General features: G+C 42.2%; 1 protein-coding gene across 12 annotated transcripts in view; it reads right to left on the bottom strand.

Moving 5' to 3' along the window:
* The window catches only part of CELF1 (CUGBP Elav-like family member 1), a 47,650-nt gene extending 36,195 nt beyond the window's left edge, over positions 1–11,455 (bottom strand). For 9 of the 12 annotated variants that reach the window (XM_063438215.1, XM_063438219.1, XM_063438214.1 and 6 more), the window contains exons 1-2: positions 11,378–11,455; positions 8,010–8,081 (exon numbers count right to left, since the gene is read on the bottom strand). The gene's annotated coding sequence lies outside the window, so the exon portion shown is untranslated. Of the gene's footprint in view, positions 1–8,009; positions 8,082–11,354 lie in introns of all 12 variants that reach the window. The other 3 variants (XM_063438216.1, XM_063438209.1, XM_063438210.1) reach the window with 2 other exon arrangements.
* Positions 11,456–15,950: the final 4,495 nt, after the last annotated feature.

The following is a 15,950-nucleotide window of genomic DNA, read 5'->3' on the forward strand; positions in this document are numbered from 1 at the left end:
TCTTCCTTTCTGCCTCCGCTTTAGGCGCAAGGTTTGCCTGGAGGCTAGGGATAGACTAAGAGAGCGATACTTTCAGGTCATCACAGATCGCCAATTTCAAGAAATGGTACGTAAAGAATTTCTGTCTCCCACGACTACTGAAAATTGTAAGCCCTGGCCCTATGGCTTGCTATAGACAATAATACAGGAGCTGGCAGCTTTAACTGTTCAGATTATCAGCGGATTGAGCTTTACAGCCAAAGGGCCATAATGTCACCATCTTTATCGCTGTATAAGGATTGTAACCTTGGTTAATTATTACTACATAGCACCTTGCAGCTCTATAACAGTATCTTCACTGAAGGATAAAACTTGTTGCATTGTTACACAGCTACACACTCCAAACACTCCTCCCAAACATTTATCTCATGTTTAGGCTCTAGAAGAGGATTTACCTCCTTTAAAACTATAAGCTGTGAAATGTACTCTGATGGGGCAGTCTATGCAATACTCACTATAACTGTGTGGTACACGCTAGTTTTCAGACAAACTGTTTTGTAGTGGTTTAACAAAACTGGAATTCTCCATGGCATCCACAGCCAAGCCATTTTGTATTTGCACATATTATCCATACAAATCTGTCCAACCTTGGATGGCAATGATAGGCTCAGGGCAGCTCAGGTGTTTCCAAATTTGCACATCCAATAAGCTGCATCAACTATAAATAATACTATAAAAAAGCCAGAATAATCTATACATTGAATAAGCCAAATTGCTAGCAAATCTCACTGAAGTGTCACGGTCACTTCTCAATTGTTCATAAAGATAGCATCTTCATGAAAATACCCTATAAGTTGCATTGAATCTTTCACAATCAATAACTAGTCTACATGCGCTCTAGAAAACGCCAAAATACAGCAAAAGGTGCAGTTTTAATTAGATTCTTCTTGCATCCCATCACTCACTGGCTGCAGGGAAGATGGCATCTCCCCACGCAAAGTACTGCCGCTGACACCAATATATATGTATAAAAACCTGCAATATTTTACATTGCAGGGTTAAAGGGACAGGACCACTGCATCCAGACCACTTCATTGAGATGAAGTGGTTTGGGTGACAATAGTGTTCCTTTAAAGCGGCACTGTCATGCCGAACTTCCCTTTCCCTAATCGCTTCCTCTTCCCTCCCTCATGATCTGTTCTTCTTTTCTTCCTGTCTGCTCTAGTTTTCTTTAAAACATAAGACAAAGTAGGGACTACTTTGTCCTATGCTTGACCAGCTTTGACCCACTTCCTGTGGGTCAGATACATTTTCCCACAATACTTACCCTTTCCATCATGATCTCACGATGCCTCCTTTCACTTTTCCCGAATGTCCTGTCATTTAGACGGTATAAAACTACCGAATTTCATCCTAACAGAATTAGAACAGTTTGTTCGTTTATGTTAGGACGCAAATCGGGACTTTCGTTCGGATCGGAATTTCATTTGAATTAATGAAATGCCAATCTATTTGTGCCGTGAGTAGATAGCTACCTAATACCTCAGGGGAAAAAAAAGGCTGAAAGACATAAATTGGTCCTTCAGCCATATTTACTAATACAAAGAGTACCTATTGTCCCCCCCCCCCCCCCCAAGATTTTTTACATTTAGCCCCCACCCGTCGCCAATGGGGGGTGGGGGGACAGTAGGTCCCCCCCCTCCTCTTTTAACAGGGTGGGGGGCCGGTGGAAGAGGGAGACTATGTAGTGTGGGAAGGTGACGTGTCCCACAGGGACTTCATCTGCCGACAAAAAGATGGCGGCGCCCAGGACCTAGGTCAGGGCATAAAATAAAGTTATTAAGGAAGGTAAACTGGGGGGTCTAGGAGCATTTAGGAGTGACTAGGGGCAATATAAAATGTACTGGAGTCGGAAAAGGGGGATTTAAAAAAAACAAAACAAAAAAACGGGTGTGGCCATGACAGTGCCGCTTTAATATTTTTGGATCAGTATTTCAAATTATTTAACATTTTTCGACAAGCTTTTAAAATGATTTGATAATACAAAAAATATCAATATTGATGTTTTTTCACATTTTATTATTTTGGGAGGGGGGAGGGGATGTTTTTACCATTAGCTTGTCGAAAAATACTAAATAATTGAAAAAACACATACAACTGGGGCCCTAATTAAAGAAAGCGCTTAACCGTTTTCTAAATTGTTTAGCATGCATGAAAGTAACTAAGTAACTACCGTAATTATTTTCCTCAGAGAAACTAAGAAGTCAAAAAGTAAAGCATGGTTTGGGCAGAGTTTAAAATGTCTGTCTGCTCCTTAGTAATGCCTGGAAAGCAATTAGAAAACAGATAATTATCTACTTTGGAAGTAAAGCAAAAACATGCCACAATTAAGGCCCTGAGGCTCAAGAGATTTTACTCATAGCCACCTCCCTTATTATATAGCATTGGTGTAATTAACACTGCTAGGGCAGTAAATTTACAGTACCTTTTCAAATAGAAATATAAGAACTAGTAATGCTGTACGTAATAAAAAGAACTAGGTTCAGCAAAAGAACACTTTGCACAGTCTTTATGGTATCAGCGGAGAGCTGATACAAAACAAGGGTCTCGGGAAAATTCTGAGAGACCCATAGGATCTTTCATAGATGTTCTCAAACAAGCAATAAATGCCATAGTCACCTGCTGGACACCAATGAAAAAGAGGCCTAATTCCTATCCAAGTCTGAGTTTTCAGATTAGATTAATGTATGAAAACATAATGTAACTTATGTGTGCTTTTAAGTATGGCTGATGACAGATGCAAAGAACCTTCTTAGCACAAGGATAAATACAAATACAGTATATTTCTCCATTTTTTCTTAAGTTAAAGTGTTCTACAATAAAGAGGTTGAAAAACATTTAAACAACAGACTTAATCATGTTTCCCATGGAGCTGCATAAAAGAATACAAAAGTGATTTAACTCCTAAATGGCAGTGAATTGACCAGTGAAACTTCAGAGGCTTGATCTATGCACAAAAATTGTAAGGTAAAGTTGTTTTGGTGGCTATAGTGCCCCTTTAACTGTCTGCATAAACCGCTACTAACACAATAGCGTGTAGAATGTCTGACTACATTCTTTGAAACTTTGGTTGTGAATCAGGTAGGTTGTGTGTACCCCCTGGGGTTTTATGAGAATGCAAAGAAGTTGTAGTTGTACAACAGCTAAGGATCTGTGTTTGGCTTTTTATACTAAAGCCTGCTGGGATTTGATCTAAAACATTTGTGACAGAATAGATACATAGCTCTATAGGCAGCATACTGTGTGCAGCCAACATGCATGCGCATATCACAATATAGCCTGCAGCTCAGACCCGATTCTGGTTACAACCAAGCAATGCGAAAAAGCAACAGCAGTTCAAACAGCAACATGGAATTTAAATCCCTCCCCTTAAGGGGCATTATAGTACGATAGACCGCACAAATCCTGAGAAACCTGTATTTGGTGTCCTAAACATTACTAATACGGATTAGCACATTCAAAAGTATCTGATGTGTAAATACAGCAGCAAACAATAATGATCAGTTCCATAAAGGGGGTGCCATAACCCAGGCAAACTGTTTGTTGAAATTACTAGAATACACACCAAAATCTACTCAGAAATAAGCGAGCATTAAAACATCATTTGCTAAATTGTGATTTTTGGAGATGGATTTAACACAAGGAATTGAACTAATCTGATTCTCGTCTACATTGCAACAAGGAGTTGTGTGTGTGTGTATATATATATATATATATATATATATATATATATATATATAAACACACATATACACACACACACACACACACACACTTTACTGGTTACAGTGCAATAAGTGCCCTGCCACCCCCACTGTAAGTAGTAAAGGTATTTTAGAGCAGCTCGACTTCTTACTTTTGGTCCGCTGGGCACCGCATCCCGCCTCCACTAATTGCAACAGAGAGACGAAAGCTCCTATTGAGAAGCCTCCATTTTAAGCTCTGCATGCAGGGCTAACACATTGTCTAAAAGTGTCTACTGATGAATTTCTGTCAACGAGCTAGAAAAAATTAAACAACTAATCATTGAGGATTTCATTGAATTCTACATAAGACATGAAGTGATTTATGTCTAGAAAACATGCTCGATTTGGTAACCCTAGCTTACACCGTGTTTGTGCATGTATACACTTGCTTCAAAATTCCCTCACTCAGATGTAAAATTTCTAAACTGGAATTAGAATTTACATTCATAGATTTGCAGATTACAATTTAACGGACTGAGTTCTTCACGAAAGTGAGAATTATAAGTGAATTCCAAATGTTTATCTTATATTGACAAACTGAAAAAAAATTATTGAATTGGAGATTTTATTTCCAACTCCGCTTATTTTTCCTAAAAAGTGAATTGCTATGAATTCAAAATGAAATTCATAAGTTAGCAACCTTTAACTCAGAAGACGAAATCAGCTCCTGAATGTGCTTAAAGGACCACTCTAGTGCCAGGAAAACACTTGTTTTCCTGGCACTAGAGTGCCCTGAGGGTGCCCCCACCCTCAGGGTCCCCCTCCCGCCCGGCTCTGGAAAGGGGAAAAGGGGTAAAAGGGGTAAAACTTACCTTTTTCCAGCGCTGGGCAGGGAGCTCTCCTCCTCCTCCTCTCCGCCCCGTCGGCTGAATGCGCACGCGTGGCAAGAGCTGCGCGCGCATTCAGCCTGTCGCATAGGAAAGCATTTACAATTTACAATGCTTTCCTATGGACGCTTGCGTGCTCTCACTGTGATTTTCACAGTGAGAATCACGCAAGCGCCTCTAGCGACTGTCAATGAGACAGCCACTAAAGGATTAGGGGGAAGGCTTAACCAATTTATAAACATAGCAGTTTCTCTGAAACTGCTATGTTTATAAAAAATTGGGTTAACCCTAGCTGGACCTGGCACCCAGACCACTTCATTAAGCTGAAGTGGTATGGGTGCCTAGAGTGGTCCTTTAATGAAGAGTTTACTATCCATCTGACAACATAACTCCAACATAACAAACTTCAAACCAAAACCTATAAACAACTTTCCAAGGACAGTAATGCTAGTCAAACTCATGGAAAAAAAAGTTGCAATCTACACACTGCAATAGAGAGCTGTTGTGGTTATGGTGCCAGGAGTTCCCCCGACATCATCCGCAGAAAGGAATCAAACGGTTTGCTATAGCTAAAGAGAAATGAGAACTTTCTCCTCAGCTGTATAGAGAAGATCACAATGATTGCAAAGGCGACCCAGGTAAAGGCTGAACCATTCTCAAATTGTTTGGCTACTTAAAATGGACAGTGTTAGGAGACTGCTGGTACCATAACCACTATAGCAATGTGGAAATTTGAAAACAATTTTTCACCCTGTATTGTCAAAAAAGTGAAAGAAAAAGAAAAAAAGAAATGGTGTTCATCCCGAACAAACATCAAAGAAATCCTTTTTTTATTTTATTTTCCCTTTTGCAACAAATTGAACTGTTTGGTTGATGATCTTAGAGATTTCACCCCCTAGTACAGGGCTGTTAAATTGTGGTCAACAAGGAGGTATTTTCTGAAAGTGTCAAGTTTCACACAAATACAAAACCAAGAGCATTTAACAGAAGTATAATCAGCACAAATGTGTGCAACGCCCCATCAGCACCATTTATAAACAAATCTTTAATTTATTAACAAATAAATGGCTTTATTTGTGGATTTGAACCGATACCCACTTAGTGCTGGTTTCACTGGTAACAAGTAAGGGTTGTTTAACTCAACATGTATAACAACAAATGATACCGCACTCTATGATAAGAATTAGTAATGTAAGGCAAATACTAGCAAATATGAATGCATTAAATTTGTAGAGATAATGAATATCTCAAAAATAGTTTCCTATAATGGATAATGTATATCAAATCTCACCATGAACACCTTAATAGCAATGAATATACTGAACAATACCACAATAAAACCCCAATACAATCCGACAGTTAAGAGCGTGCCAAAAGGCACTGTATGGTAGAGAGCCCTCTATCCACTGCACAAAATATATACAGAAGTCCATCAGCAGAACAATGTTGAAAAATGTGTGTATCTGAAAAAAGGATATATCCAAAAATATGAAAAACGAAAAAAAGCAAAAAAAGAGAAAAAAAGGAAAAAAGAATATATTTACAGTCCAAGTGTGTACACACTGATGGTAGTATATAAATGTCTCTTCACTGCGTCGTCGGTGGGGTACTGGGCGGGCTGCGTGCTCGGGATCCAATGTTCCCTTCAATGGCCCCGAGCGCGCAGCCCGCCCAGTACCCAACCGACGACGCAGTGAGACCCTCTGCCTCATCCAGCAGCACAGGAGGACTGTCTGGACGTTTCTTCACTTGCTGCAGACCGAAAAAAACGCTTACCTTTGGGTTTTTCTAATCGTCAATGAGAGGATTTCTAACTTCAAGACTTGGTGAGATCAAACCATAAACCATAAAGCATTGAAGAGACATTTATATACTACCATCAGTGTGTACACACTTGGACTGTAAATATATTCTTTTTTCCTTTTTTTCTCTTTTTTTGCTTTTTTTCGTTTTTCATATTTTTGGATATATCCTTTTTTTCACATACACACATTTTTCAACATTGTTCTGCTGATGGACTTCTGTATATATTTTGTGCAGTGGATAGAGGGCTCTCTACCATACAGTGCCTTTTGGCACGCTCTTAACTGTCGGATTGTATTGGGGTTTTATTGTGGTATTGTTCAGTATATTCATTGTTATTAAGGTGTTCATGGTGAGATTTGATATACATTATCCATTATAGGAAACTATTTCTGAGATATTCATTATCTCTACAAATTTAATAAATTCATATTTGCTAGTATTTGCCTTACATTACTAATTCTTATCATAGAGTGCGGTATCATTTGTTGTTATATATATTATTTTTGAGGTACCAGGAGTGGGTTACCCAGATATCCAGCACCTATCCGATGGAAGAGTGCCTGTACACTCCCTTTATTTGTTTAACTCAACATGATTGCACCAACAAGACCCTTTTAAGAGTAACTACAGGATCAAACCCACATTGATTATTGAGAAATGTGATGTATACCCAGATGGATTCAGCCCAATTACAGTTTGGAGTGCTCAGAACATAGATATGTCCTGCATTAGCAGGCACAGATGAACTGGACCCAAGATCATGAACAGAATATAAACACAGGGAGTTATCCAACACTTTCTACAAATAGGATAAGAAGACCAACTTAGCAACCAATAAACCACTAACCAAGGTCTTTATATTGGAATAACAACAACAAAAATATAGAAATAAAACCCACAGCCACTGCACACAGCCATGCAGAGGGGAGGCCGGAAAAATGTCAGCTTGTTGTTAAATTAGCAAACAGCCCATAGCATTACAACACAAACAGAGCAGTGCTTAGTACCATGCATTTATGTTGATACAGTTCAGGACTGGACAAACTCTAGGAGCCAGATCAAAATAGCCCAGGGAAAAATATGTAATAGAGCAGCTGTATCTGTTGCTGCTTGTTACCAGCATAGTAGATACAGACAGCGGGCAACATTTAAAGATGCAGAGTGACGCACCTATTACGTAGTGGCTGCTTCCTAGCCCCATCCCTTGCAACTGTGAGGTTTCACCTTCTCCACTCAAAGGAGAAAGGAGTTATGATAAATGGTCAGTTAAGCCAGTACAGAATAGGTACTGCTACTCCCTATATTTGGAGAATGGCTCATGGGAAATGAGATATGCATTTTATTTAAATCAAATTAGATGATACATGTGATCTGAGTAGTTTGGGATGACTCCTGTGATAATTTGGGCTATAAAACAGAGCATTATCTGCCGAGCCCTAGCATAGCCATTTTAGTTAAATTGTTGTTGTGGTTTGTTTTTTAGGTGTTTTTCTGGGGGGAGGAGGGTATTTTCTTGTGTGTTACATTTCCAGAATGAATACAGGTTTATGACAAATAATATCTCCAAACAGCATTATCAAGTAAGACTTACATTAGCGTTTTATGGATTGTCAATGGAATATCTGTGGACAGAAGGCCCAGCGACCAAAATATGCAGCTGTGTCTGGATAAGAAAGAAAAACAGACATGATTGTTAAAATTCAAAGAAACTTTCAGAAAATGTTTAGGAAAAAGAAGCCTTAAATGTACATATGGTGCAATGACATATGATGTATTTTTTGGGATTACACATTCTGGTTATTTTAAAGAGACATTTTCATTAAAACAACAGTAACTTTCAAGATGACGAGCATTTGCCAACTTATTAATTTACTAGATGCAGTTTGCAATTGTTTTAAAAAATTCATTTTCAAATAAAGATAGACAATATGTGGCTAAAGGCAAAGCTTCAAAAAGTCTCTCACAACAGCCTTTGAGAACATGCATCTCGCAGTACAAAAGCATGAAGACCTCTGGAAGGATCACACAGTATCTACCATAGACCCCTGTTAAGCACTCTTGCGCATGCATGACACTACACTATGGCTGTTTTCTCTAGACAGCTCCATTTGCCAGGAGCTAAAGTAGAAAATGGCAGTACGGAGGATGGAAATACTATTGTATACTTACAATACAAACAGGCACCTTTTATAATAGAAGTTTTTCTGCCACGAAGCTCTGCACTGGAAGCATACCAATATGCATTTAAAATAAATCTTGATTCTATATACTTGCTTGCTACTTAGCACACTATGCATTAAAGCAGGCTTCCCAAACTCCAGCCCTCCAGATGTTGCTGAACTACAACTCCTATGAGTCTATGAATAGGCTGAGAATCATGGGAGTTATAGTTCAGCAACATCTGGAGGAAAGGAGTTTGGGGAAGCCTGCATTAAAGCATGAGCACTACAAAATAAGACCATGTTTGTCATGACATTTAACATATGGTAGTTTATTTAAATAACAGTACCGTGTGATCACATATATTGTTACCTTAACGCACATTTCATGTATTCATTAATATCAGGTAGTATGGCTAGCATCTATAGCAGTGGCACTTTGGTGTATCTCAAGCCACCTTAAAGTGTGCCAAAAATATTGGAATTCCCAGATGCCAAATTGAAATTAACAATTTAATTTGGCAAGTAAAAAGAAAAGAAAATGCTCCTTGGTCCAAAAAAAATAAAAAAAATAAAAAATAAATAAAAAGGGATGGGATCCACTGATCTACAGAACAGTAAAAAAAAGTCCTATGACAAATGTGTGAAGTGCCTCTCATATCTTATTGGAGTGATATGGAATGCTAAAAATAAGAGTATTGTGTGTTAGAACAGCCTTCTACTGTGTATTCAATGAAAAGGTTAACCCTGATGGCAATACATGCATTCACATGTGCATGGCTTGAATAAAAAGCTAGGTGGGGAGGCCTCTGAGGCTTGAGAAAACCAATAGTAAGGACCCCCTAGGAAGGCCGGGGTACCTGGGGGGGGAAGAGAACACAAGCAGTCTGAGGTGTCTGGTAGAGAGAGGGGCACATGGAGGGTAAACACACGAGGAGGCAGTCCCCATTCCCTGTAAATATACAGCAGCAGCCCCCTAGGCCCCACACCTAGCCGGGGGCTCACACAACAAACAACGTTCAGTGTCTGCATGAGCCCTGGGGGGGCAAGCTCCCAGAACTGTGGTAGAGGAAGCCTAAATCTGCACATGTACTATCCTAGGGACTGGGGGGCCATCCCTCAGATAACAGGGAGTTAGCCAAGCCTGGGTACAGCTAGCCAAGCCTGGGTACAGCTAGCCAACCCTCAGATAACAGGGAGCTAGACAGGGCCGGGTACAGTTAGCCAGGCCCAGGTACAGTTAGCCATCTCTCAGATAACAGGGAGCTAGCCAGGCCCAGGTACAGTTAGCCAGGCCCAGTTAGCCATCTCTCAGATAACAGGGAGCTAGCCAGGCCCAGGTACAGTTAGCCAGGCCCAGGTAGCCATCTCTCAGATAACAGGGAGCTAGCCAGGCCCAGGTACAGTTAGCCAGGCCCAGGTACAGTTAGCCAGGCCCAGGTACAGTTAGCCAGGCCCAGGTACAGTTAGCCAGGCCCAGGTACAGTTAGCCAGGCCCAGGTACAGTTAGCCAGGCCCAGGTACAGTTAGCCATCTCTCAGATAACGGGGAGCTAGCCAGGCCCGGGTACAGCTAGCCATCTCTCAGATAACGGGGAGCTAGCCAGGCCCAGGTACAGCTAGCCATCTCTCAGATAACGGGGAGCTAGCCAGGCCCAGGTACAGCTAGCCATCTCTCAGATAACGGGGAGCTAGCCAGGCCTGGGTACAGCTAGCCATCTCTCAGATAACGGGGAGCTAGCCAGGCTCAGGTACAGTTAGCCATCTCTCGATAACGGGGAGCTAGCCAGGCTCAGGTACAGTTAGCCATCTCTCGATAACGGGGAGCTAGCCAGGCTCAGGTACAGTTAGCCATCTCTCGATAACGGGGAGCTAGCCAGGCTCAGGTACAGTTAGCCATCTCTCGATAACGGGGAGCTAGCCAGGCTCAGGTACAGTTAGCCATCTCTCGATAACGGGGAGCTAGCCAGGCTCAGGTACAGTTAGCCATCTCTCAGATAACGGGGAGTTAGCCAGGCCTGGTTTTAGCTCCATGTGAGGAGGTGGGGCCCGGGTAGGGCAAATAACGGAGAGCGGGGGGGGGGGGGCAGGCCAGGGCAGATAACGTGGGGACGGGTAGGGCAGATATCAGATAAGGGGGAGGGCGGGTGTAATAGATAACGGGGGCCAGGCCCGGGTAGGGCAGATAACGGGGGCCAGGCCCAGGTAGGGAAGATAACGGGGGCCGGGCCCGGGTAGGGAAGATAACGGGGGTCGGGCCCGGGTAGGGAAGATAACGGGGGTCGGGCCCGGGTAGGGAAGATAACGGGGGTCGGGCCCGGGTAGGGAAGATAACGGGGGTCGGGCCCGGGTAGGGAAGATAACGGGGGTCGGGCCCGGGTAGGGAAGATAACGGGGGTCGGGCCCGGGTAGGGAAGATAACGGGGGTCGGGCCCGGTGGCTGCGCCCTGGGAGGGGGTCGGGCACGGTGGCTGCGCCCTGGGAGGGGGTCGGGCACGGTGGCTGCGCCCTGGGAGGGGGTCGGGCACGGTGGCTGCGCCCTGGGAGGGGGTCGGGCACGGTGGCTGCGCCCTGGGAGGGGGTCGGGCACGGTGGCTGCGCCCTGGGAGGGGGTCGGGCACGGTGGCTGCGCCCTGGGAGGGGGTCGGGCACGGTGGCTGCTCCCGGGGAGGGGGTGGGGCCCGGGATCCCGTTACCCGCCGCTCTCTGATAACACGGCCCCGGTACAGCGGCCTCGATCCCAATCACACCCCGTTAATTCGGACCACAGTCGGTTACCCTTAGTTACCGAGCTCCCTCACCGTCTCCGGGTCACTCACTCACTCGCCGTCTCCCTGCGCGCAGAGGATCCAAAATGGCGGAACTTCCGGGCAGCAGCATCCAGGGGGGAGGGAGGGGGAGGCTGTGAGAGGCGACCAATAATGGGCCTGACCCCCTGCCCCGGGCCAAACCTGAACCAAGCCCGAGCCAGGCCTGGGATCACTGACAGTATACTGCCTGTAACACTGCCATACACTGCCCTAATAAACATTAATATATCATTATATCATGGGGGATCACTGACAGTACACAGACTGTAACACTGCCATACACTGCCCTAATAAACATTAATATATCATTATATCATGGGGGATCACTGACAGTACACAGCCTGTAACACTGCCATACACTGCCCTAATAAACATTAATATATCATTATATCATGGGGGATCACTGACAGTACACAGCCTGTAACACTGCCATACACTGCCTTAATAAACATTAATATATCATTATATCATGGGGGGGGATCACTGACAGTACACAGCCTGTAACACTGCCACACACTGCCCTAATAAACATTAATATATCATTATATCATGGGGGGATCACTGACAGTACACAGTCTGTAACACTGCCATACACTGCCCTAATAAACATTAATATATCATTATATCATGGGGGGGATCACTGACAGTACACAGTCTGTAACACTGCCATACACTGCCCTAATAAACATTAATATATCATTATATCATGGGGGATCACTGACAGTACACAGTCTGTAACACTGCCATACACTGCCCTAATAAACATTAATATATCATTATATCATGGGGGGATCACTGACAGTACACAGTCTGTAACACTGCCATACACTGCCCTAATAAACATTAATATATCATTATATCATGGGGGGATCACTGACAGTACACAGCCTGTAACACTGCCATACACTGCCCTAATAAACATTAATATATCATTATATCATGGGGGATCACTGACAGTACACAGACTGTAACACTGCCATACACTGCCCTAATAAACATTAATATATCATTATATCATGGGGGGATCACTGACAGTACACAGTCTGTAACACTGCCATACACTGCCCTAATAAACATTAATATGTCATTATATAATGGGGGATCACTGACAGTACACAGCCTGTAACACTGCCATACACTACCCTAATAAACATTAATATATCATTATATCATGGGGGGATCACTGACAGTACACAGCCTGTAACACTGCCATACACTGCCCTAATAAACATTAATATATCATTAAATCATGGGGGGGGGGATCACTGACAGTACACAGACTGTAACACTGCCATACACTGCCCTAATAAACATTAATATATCATTATATCATGGGGGGGGGGGGGGGGGGATCACTGACAGTACACAGACTGTAACACTGCCATACACTGCCCTAATAAACATTAATATATCATTATATCATGGGGGGATCACTGACAGTACACAGTCTGTAACACTGTCATACACTGCCCTAATAAACATTAATATATCATTATATCATGGGGGGATCACTGACAGTACACAGACTGTAACACTGCCACACACTGCCCTAATAAACATTAATATATCATTATATCAGGGGGGATCACTGACAGTACACAGCCTGTAACACTGCCATACACTGCCCTAATAAACATTAATATATCATTATATCATGGGGGGGATCACTGACAGTACACAGACTGTAACACTGCCATACACTGCCCTAATAAACATTAATATATCATTATATCATGGGGGGGATCACTGACAGTACACAGACTGTAACACTGCCATACACTGCCCTAATAAACATTAATATATCATTATATCATGGGGGGATCACTGACAGCACACAGCCTGTAACACTGCCATACACTGCCCTAATAAACATTAATATATCATTATATCATGGGGGATCACTGACAGTACACAGTCTGTAACACTGCCATACACTGCCCTAATAAACATTAATATATCATTATATCAGGGGGGGATCACTGACAGTACACAGACTGTAACACTGCCATACACTGCCCTAATAAACATTAATATATCATTATATCATGGGGGATCACTGACAGTACACGGTCTGTAACACTGCCATGCACTGCCCTAATAAACATTAATATATCATTATATCATGGGGGATCACTGACAGTACACAGTCTGTAACACTGCCATACACTGCCCTAATAAACATTAATATATCATTATATCATGGGGGATCACTGACAGTACACAGTTTGTAACACTGCCATACACTGCCCTAATAAACATTAATATATCATTATATCATGGGGGGATCACTGACAGCACACAGCCTGTAACACTGCCATACACTGCCCTAATAAACATTAATATATCATTATATCATGGGGGGGGATCACTGACAGTACACAGCCTGTAACACTGTCATACACTGCCCTAATACACATTAATATATCATTAAATCAGGGGGGATCGCTGACAGCACACAGCCTGTAACATTGCCATACACTGCCCTAATAAACATTAATATATCATTATATCATGGGGGGGATCACTGACAGTACACAGCCTGTAACACTGTCATACACTGCCCTAATACACATTAATATATCATTATATCAGGGGGGATCACTGACAGTACACAGCCTGTAACACTGCCATACACTGCCCTAATAAACATTAATATATCATTATATCAGGGGGGATCACTGACAGTACACAGCCTGTAACACTGCCATACACTGCCCTAATAAACATTAATATATCATTATATCATGGGGGGATCACTGACAGTACACAGCCTGTAACACTGCCATACACTGCCCTAATAAACATTAATATATCATTATATCATGGGGGGATCACTGACAGTACACAGTATGTAACACTGCCACACACTGCCCTAATAAACATTAATATATCATTATATCATGGGGGGGATCACTGACAGTACACAGTCTGTAACACTGCCACACACTGCCCTAATAAACACTAATATATCATTATATCATGGGGGGGATCACTGACAGTACACAGTCTGTATCACTGCCACACACTGCCCTAATAAACATTAATATATCATTATATCATGGGGGGATCACTGACAGCACACAGCCTGTAACACTGCCACACACTGCCCTAATAAACATTAATATATCATTAAATCATGGGGGGATCACTGACAGTACACAGTCTGTAACACTGCCATACACTGCCCTAATAAACATTAATATATCATTATGTCATGGGGGGGATCACTGACAGTACACAGTCTGTAACACTGCCACACACTGCCCTAATAAACACTAATATATCATTATATCATGGGGGGATCACTGACAGTACATAGCCTGTAACACTGCCATACACTGCCCTAGTAAACATTAATATATCATTATATCATGGGGGGATCACTGACAGTACACAGTCTGTAACACTGCCATACACTGCCCTAATAAACATTAATATATCATTATATCATGGGGGGATCACTGACAGTACACAGCCTGTAACACTGCCATACACTGCCCTAATAAACTTTAATATATCATTATTTCATGGGGGATCACTGACAGTACACAGACTGTAACACTGCCATACACTGCCCTAATAAACATTAATATATCATTATATCATGGGGGGATCACTGACAGTACACAGTCTGTAACACTGCCATACACTGCCCTAATAAACATTAATATATCATTATATCATGGGGGGATCACTGACAGTACACAGACTGTAACACTGCCATACACTGCCCTAATAAACATTAATATATCATTATATCATGGGGGATCACTGACAGTACACAGTCTGTAACACTGCCATACACTGCCCTAATAAACATTAATATATCATTATATCATGGGGGGATCACTGACAGTACACAGACTGTAACACTGTCATACACTGCCCTAATAAACATTAATATATCATTATATCATGGGGGGATCACTGACAGTACACAGACTGTAACACTGCCACACACTGCCCTAATAAACATTAATATATCATTATATCATGGGGGGATCACTGACAGTACACAGCCTGTAACACTGCCATACACGGCCCTAATAAACATTAATATATCATTATATCATGGGGGGATCACTGACAGTACACAGACTGTAACACTGCCATACACTGCCCTAATAAACATTAATATATCATTATATCAGGGGGGATCACTGACAGCACACAGCCTGTAACACTGCCATACACTGCCCTAATAAACATTAATATATCATTATATCATGGGGGGATCACTGACAGTACACAGCCTGTAACACTGCCATACACTGCCCTAATAAACATTAATATATCATTATATCATGGGGGGATCACTGACAGTACACAGACTGTAACACTGCCATACACTGCCCTAATAAACATTAATATATCATTATATCATGGGGGGATCACTGACAGTACACAGACTGTAACACTGCCATACACTGCCCTAATAAACATTAATATATCATTATATCATGGGGGGATCACTGACAGTACACAGACTGTAACACTGCCATACACTGCCCTAATAAACATTAATATATCATTATCATGGGGGATCACTGACAGTACACAGTCT

This window comes from Pelobates fuscus, chromosome 12, assembly GCF_036172605.1.
Source record: "Pelobates fuscus isolate aPelFus1 chromosome 12, aPelFus1.pri, whole genome shotgun sequence".
NCBI lineage: Eukaryota > Metazoa > Chordata > Amphibia > Anura > Pelobatidae > Pelobates > Pelobates fuscus.